This window comes from Etheostoma spectabile, chromosome 22 (genome assembly GCF_008692095.1).
Source record: "Etheostoma spectabile isolate EspeVRDwgs_2016 chromosome 22, UIUC_Espe_1.0, whole genome shotgun sequence".
Lineage (NCBI taxonomy): Eukaryota > Metazoa > Chordata > Actinopteri > Perciformes > Percidae > Etheostoma > Etheostoma spectabile.
Genome location: NC_045754.1, coordinates 15413957 through 15421051, shown reverse-complemented (window position 1 = coordinate 15421051; position 7095 = coordinate 15413957). Strand labels below are relative to the sequence as shown.

Sequence of the window (7095 nt, the reverse complement as noted above, 5' to 3'; positions counted from 1 at the left end):
TTCTATCATTGCAGTGGTAGTTTTAATTCCAGGTTGTTAAGTATAGCCTCTTTTTGTTTACCCTTTAATTTAACCAATCGGAGTTGGGGGACAGACAACGGGTTATTAGACTATGAGTGGGCGACTGCTCCAGTGGAAGCACAGAGGAGCTCATTGCACTGCACCTCTGATTACTGATATCAGACTTGGGTTGTCATGGTTTATGGCTAATAATAGACTTGGTCAGATTTTTTGATATGAGAGCGGCTCCGTCCAAAGTAGGATGAATGCCGTCTCTCCTAATTAGACCAGGCTTTCCCCAGAACGCACTCCAGCCTGTGTGGCCTACGCACTCCGTAGGCCACATACTGGCAGTGTTACAAAATGCCTTTTTTTTGTTAATTTACCAAGCAGTAAACACCACAGCTGAATGTTGAACATCGTGTTGTGTCCTTGATGAATATTTTGAAAAATAATTATTATTCCTTGAGGAAAATATTAACACTTGAAGAGGAGATGCTTATGGCTGTCAGCTTGATATGTTAGCTTTGGCAGCTTGTTATAAACCAAAATCTGAGCTAAAACCAATGTGTGTCATCACAGATGCTATATCCATGTTTCTCCAAAGTCTATATGTCCTCTACATATAGACTAAAAAAACATAGGGGACACTATTTTAATGATCTAAGCGCACGCGTAAAGCACATGGGGCAGGTGCATTCAGGGTGTGTCCGAATCCACTTTTGCTATGTTAACAGCGGAAAAAAACGGGTCAGTGCGCCAGGCACATGGTTCAGAAGGGTTGTACTTAGTGTCTTAGTAACCATAGGTGTGTTTGCGTTGTAACATTACGTAATCCAATCAGTGTCATCTCCCATTCCCAGTAACAGCCAGGCACATTTGTACTTTTGTAGGACGGAGAGATTTTCAGGAAAAGAAACTGATCTGCTTGTGCGTGAAGGGAAATTGTGCGCGCAGATCATATATGGCACAAGCACCGTGCGACCTAAACTCCATAATACTATTTCACATTGTAATATTTTTAATCTTTTGCATATTTGTGTGCTGTAGCGCATCTCTGTGTGTAACAAGCATAGTGTGTGCGCATTTTACTAATGCACTGTTAAAATAGCAATGAAATGCTATTGTATATGTGTGTTGTGAAATGCTTATTATTGTCTTTAGACCATGTTTTTGTCAGTCAGTGGTGCCAAAAGATAGCAATACTCCAAAAATGCGGCTGAACACACCTCCCTGTAAGACCAGCACGCCCACGGGCGCAAAGATGGGCGCAGGTGCATTTGCTATTTAAACAATGTGTGCACTAGACGAGAAATTGACAACTGCGTCAGTCTTAAACTAGCAAAGACACTTGCTTCGGGCTTTGCACTGCACTGCGCCGGGTGCAAGATAGAGCCCAGGAGGTTTTAGGCTTGAAGGAGCAAATGAGCAAATGTCCAATTCTGACATCCTTGATGAAGTTTAGTAATAATTGAAGCCATACATGGGATTTTTTTTGCCACAAAGTCTTGACATACAGTACTGCTCATGTAGTTTTTCCCTACTTGTTTTATATTACTTGCTTTCTTGATTAAGCAGTATCTAATGCAGTGAAGTCAAAGATTGGAGCTGAAAGTTTACCTTCAACTACAGCATCCACACTTGTCACTGAGATCCTGTAAAGGAGCTGCACTTTTCCCTCTCTCACCTATAATCCCTCAAAACATCTCTGACAAGACTGATCCTTCGCCTCTGCCTTCTCACTTGGCATCTCCTCATCTTCTGAGTCCTTCCTTTTTGTGTCTTCTATCTCTTTCCGACTGTCGTTTCTGTTTTCTATTTTCCAGCTGACTGTCTTTTTCTCTCTACTTGCCTCTCTCTCTTTCTCTCTCTCTCACTCGCTCTTTCTCTCTGATATACGTTTTTTATTTTCCCCTCTCTCTCTTTCTCTCTGCCCTCGCCTCTGTGGAATTGTTTATGCCCTGTTCATCCTCCTCTGTAATTATGAGTGTTGTTCACTGTATCCTCATCCATATGACGAGCCTGACGGATATGTGGGGAGATGGATGGTTTGAGTAAAAAAGCAGAGTGAAAAACGAGTGTGTCTTGGCAGAAGCCATTTTCCTCATGACACATCTGTCCATTGGCCTTGACCTGAGGGGACACGGCACTAAATCTGACTTATAGTCATAAACACACAGAGACACACACACACCCTGATCGAGATTACCCTTCGGTAATGATGATTATGGTTGTTTATGGTCTTCCGCCTCCACTTCTGTCAGTTACAATGGCTGTCGGAGGTGTGTGTTTTTGTGTGTTCACATATTCTGCTTAGTTTGTGTATGCACATGCCAGCTCTAGTGCATACTTTAGAGTCAGGAAGGGGGGGTGATTGCAGCAGAGTTGGGTTATTGTGTCCTTTATCAAGCAGACAAGCCAATTAGGGGCACAAGCATTGATATTAATTTTCCTTCTTCACCCTCTCTCCCTTTTCTGAGGTGTTTTTCATTTAATAGCCAAATACGCTCTGTGATGACCCGTGAAGAGTGGTAGATGGGTGCAGAGGTATGCAGAGTGAATTTACTAGAGCATAACGTTGTGCTGAACAGTGGGCGGGGTATTGTTAGATGGGTGGGTGCTCTCAGGTAGAAATTGTTTAAAAAAAAACTTGTTATCTTTCCCCAGCCTTTCTGCTGTGTGTTCTGATGTAGACAGCAGAGATGTCTCGCCTGACATTGCATGCACTGCAGGCAACAGTGAACTCATTTCTACTCTGTTCCTCTTTAACCTCCACCACCCACCACCAAAAAGACGGATTTAATAGAATGGCTCTGTGCTTTTGGCAGCAGATGGCACAAGACAAAACAAAAGGTGTTTTAAGAAATCTATCTTTTATCATTTATTATCGTTATTCTAAAGAGAATGGCAAGCTTATCTATTGCATGACTATAATTGTGAAGTGAATATACCTTGTAGGTCATGACTCATTTAGAAGCAAATAATACATTCATTACATTCAAAGTAATTGTTTAAACTGTAATGGTATTATTAAGTTCTACAGTTTTTTTTCTAATGCTAAACCACAGTGGGCACAACGTGAGTAACATGTGCAGAACTCTATCTACAGCCTGCACAGCAGCAGCTCATGTGGGCCGAACTCTAGTTCCTTTTTCATTGCTTTAACACAGTTTTCAAAACTCTACAAACTTATCCAATGACTTTAACCACAATGTGCACAACACTGTTGATTTACAGCACTTTGTTTATATGCTGTCCCAACTGTTAACCACACATTCAAAACAGAATAGATTTCACTCTGGTACCTATCAAACACTGCTGATTGCAGTCTTAGCTGAAAGCCTAAGCAGGTGTCTTGTTTTAGACTAGTTTTATTTTTCAAGTAATTCTAGAATTACTAGAGACAAAATACTATATTGAAGCAAATTGCTGATTTTCAATCTTTCTTGTTTACCTTACGTGACAATTGGTATAGTACATAAAATCTATATCTTTTCTTTAGAAACTATTGAGGGCGGCCAGATAGCTCAGTTGGCAGATGGGCAGTCCATAAATAGCGGTTTTATCCTTGATGCAGCGGGCCAGGGTTCGACTCCGACCTGTGACCCTTTGCTGCATGTCCTTCCCCCACTCTCTCCCCTTTCATATCTTCAGCTGTCCTGTCAAAAATAAAGGCTGAAGATGCCCAAAAACTATCTAAAAACTAAATAAAAATATTGAGTAGTGTGACATCACTTCAATTGTTTAAACTGTAAAGATGACAAAGCTTGTAATTTCTGTATTGGTGTTTGATGCTAGTGTTTTTACTCTTAGTGTGTTCTGAGGATTGTTCACTGTGTTTGGCTGCACTGAGCCTGTTTTGAGACGTGGGGTAAGAGTTGTGTTGCTTGGAATGAGTTTTGCAGACTGTTTAGTTTAGTTTTGGTAGTACAAACTGTACTTTGAGTTTTGCACATGTGGCTTCTGTTGTACCCAGTGTCGTTTAGCAATTGAAAAAAACTGTGATGTCCAGGGTGCAATTTGTGAAGAAAGCACAAGGGAGGGGAAATGCAAAAATTAAATCCCCCTTCCAATACCATGCATAAAGTGCCACTTGGCCAGGCGTGCCAAAACACCTAAATATGCACTTCAATATCCAATGGAAAATAATCTCAAAATGAAATAGCACAACGTGGTGTCAACATAAAACACATTGCTTTCAAGCCGGAGAGCGGAGTTCACTTTTGCGCGAAAACTAAATACTTTTACCCAGGAAACAGTTGTTTGTTCCTTGAGATTGTTTAAATGAAAATCAAATCTTTTTCCTAAACTCTTGTCGTTTTGGTGCCTAAACTTAACTGTCATCGCCGCATGACGCTCACTTTTTCTGGCGTAACTCCACTACCATGTCCCCTGAAAGGACCATCACCTGGCGGTGCCTGTACCCGGCTCCCAGTCACCTGTTGGCAGCTAAACAATTGCCGCTTGTAGCCGGTGTCTCAAAGCTCTGTAGTGGCTAAATACAACCAGCAACTGCCGCTCGGATTTTATTGTTCTATGGCACTATAGACTGTTCATGTTACAGTGCTTTACTTAGTTTAAAATACTTCTATCTTAGGTATATAATTAATATATGGTCTAGGCTACTGTTGAAGTAAATGATCACTTTGGGTACATTTTGTCCCCACCGGGGATAAAAATAATTGAGCAGAGTTAGGGATATGTAGACCAGAAAGGGGGAAATCCCACGCATCGCCCTGGGCAAATTGCTCATATCTGTACTTATATTGTAAGTAGCAAAATGTAGGTACTTGTACTTTTACTTGGTCTGAAAAATGGTATTGGTGCATCCTTACCTTAGATACTCAGACCCTTTCACCCACATTTATTCAACCAAGGGTAAAGAATTACAAGGACTTACAGATCCCAGGCGTTTGATATTTTGGTATGCATTGTAGCCCGTTCCAGATCAAAACCATAAGGGATGGATGGGTTAAGGGCGGGATGTGTTTCAAATACAGCTTCAGATCAGAATCAGGGCAAGGGGAGTTTGCAATTAGCATGGATTAAAGGGCAGATTATAGCAGGACTAATGACAACATAAAAAGATTAGATGCCAGGAAAGAGTCTTGGAGACACGGGGTAGATAGACAGATATGAAGCGTGGAAACAGAGAGAGAGAAAGGCCACTGAGAACAACTGATATAAGAATGCAAGGAAAGGTGTGCAAGGCAGATATGAGGGAGCTAGGGGAAAAGTAGCCTGGTAGAGCAAGAGATCCAGGAGTGCAAAGAAAAGGTAGAAAGACATAATAGGAAGAGAGATAAAAAAGAAAGAGGCCTCTGAGACCAAGAGATATGAGAGAGCAAGGAGAAGGTGGGGAGCGTGAAGTAGAGAGAGGCCTAAATATGAAGGAGCAATAGAAATGGAGAAAATAGTAGTAGCGCCGGGAGGTAGGAGAGGTCCTCAAAGTAAATTGATGGATAGGTGGTCCAGGAGAGGAGAAAGATTGAGACAATAGAGAGAGACAGTGGAGCTAGGCAACGAGTCAGAAGCAGATTAAAAGGAGCAGAGGGGAGAATGCACAGACACACATGCACTCCCTTAGATAAACAAAAGGACAGAGACAAAGAAAGAGGCACACCAGTTCTTTATTTTTTTCTCATATATACAGACACACACTGCATTATCTGTAGCTCTCGGGAGAGATCCAGGGGCATACTAATATGCCTCCCCACAGTCTCCCTACAAAAACAGAGATGTTAAAAGGATAGGAGGCTAACAATGACCAGTGGTTACAGAGTGGAGACACCGGGCGCTCCGCACAACAAACAGAAACAGACAATGACAACAAAGAGCAGAAACCAACAGTGACCTGACAAAGACGATTTGATCCATGACTTTTTGCAACAGCTCTTGTCTTTGTCCACAGCCCTTCAGAGTAAATGGGTGCACACTTTTTTTAGGAGAGACAGGGGGTTAGCTGTGTGCATATGACTTATTCTTCCCATTTTTTCTTGTGTATGTTATCCTGTAGCTGCTCTTGTTAGAGAAGAGAGAAGTATTGACTCACTTCCACACTCCTTAGAGATCAGTGCAGAGAATAGATGAATTGTTTATATTTTAATCTACACATACAGGTTTCCACTTAGTGTATAGACACCTGTCACTCAACAGTGCCAGAGAGGGAATAATAATCACTCTTTTAGGCGTATTCACCACGGGAAAAGCAGTAATGTAGTCTATGTGGTGCACACAGGTATACGGTTTATACCCACTAAAAAAGCTACAGGATTTCTGCTTACCTATAAAATACTAAAAATCTACAAGGATACGTAACAACATAGTTTTGTGACGGAACTTTCACTTCAGCTGTTTGTTTTTGCAAATATGGGGTCGAGAGATGTGACAGCAAACTGAACAAATGCTGCAGAACAAGCAGAGAGATCATCATCATCATCATCATCATTACAGTCTTCCCACTACAGTAAACTAGACTACACCACTGGGTAAAGGTGCAAACTAAAGGTAATGTCTGACAGGTTTATGAGAAAGCCAAATCTAATGGTTATGAATGACATTCTGGCATTTCAGCTCCAACTGACCGCCTTCCTTAAAAAGCCATCATTTCCCAGACTGGGGATATGAGCGAGTGCCATTTGGACCCACTGACCTTTTAGTTTTCAGTCTGACTGGCAGGGGTGTGATTCCATGATATGAACTTAGTGTGGCACATGCACTTAAGTTGTGTTACATGGGTATAAGTACTTGTAACGAATAGTATGAGTTTTGTGGACATGTGTACTGCAGACCAATGTGATATATGCTTGAAACAGCCAACCAACCTTCCCTCCCGTCTTTGATCAAAGAAGAGGCTGCTTCCAACAGAACCACATGCTCTTGAAGTGTTAACGCGGCACACACCCAACAGCAAATAACAGTTTTTGACTCCATAAAGACATGGTCTAATTTGTTGCTGTATCAGCCATCCATCATGTTTTAGTACCAGCTGTAACCAGGAAATCATTTCCTAATAATTTAAAGCTTACACACCACTTTGCTTTGACATAAAGTGTGTGTGTGTGTGTGTGTGTGTGTGTGTGTGTGTGTGTGTGT

General features: G+C 41.6%; 1 protein-coding gene and 1 long non-coding RNA gene across 3 annotated transcripts in view; one reads left to right on the top strand and one right to left on the bottom strand.

Annotated features, from left to right (window-relative positions):
* The window catches only part of cntnap2a (contactin associated protein 2a), a 351650-nt gene that overhangs the window by 277433 nt on the left and 67122 nt on the right, over positions 1 to 7095 (top strand). The gene's annotated exons all lie outside the window — the stretch shown is intronic.
* LOC116671976 (uncharacterized) overlaps positions 235 to 7095 on the bottom strand; it is a 14728-nt gene continuing 7867 nt past the window's right edge. The window contains exons 2-3 of the long non-coding RNA XR_004327431.1: positions 3694 to 3696; positions 235 to 315 (exon numbers count right to left, since the gene is read on the bottom strand). This is a non-coding gene — a long non-coding RNA (uncharacterized LOC116671976). The remainder of the gene's footprint in view (positions 316 to 3693; positions 3697 to 7095) is intronic.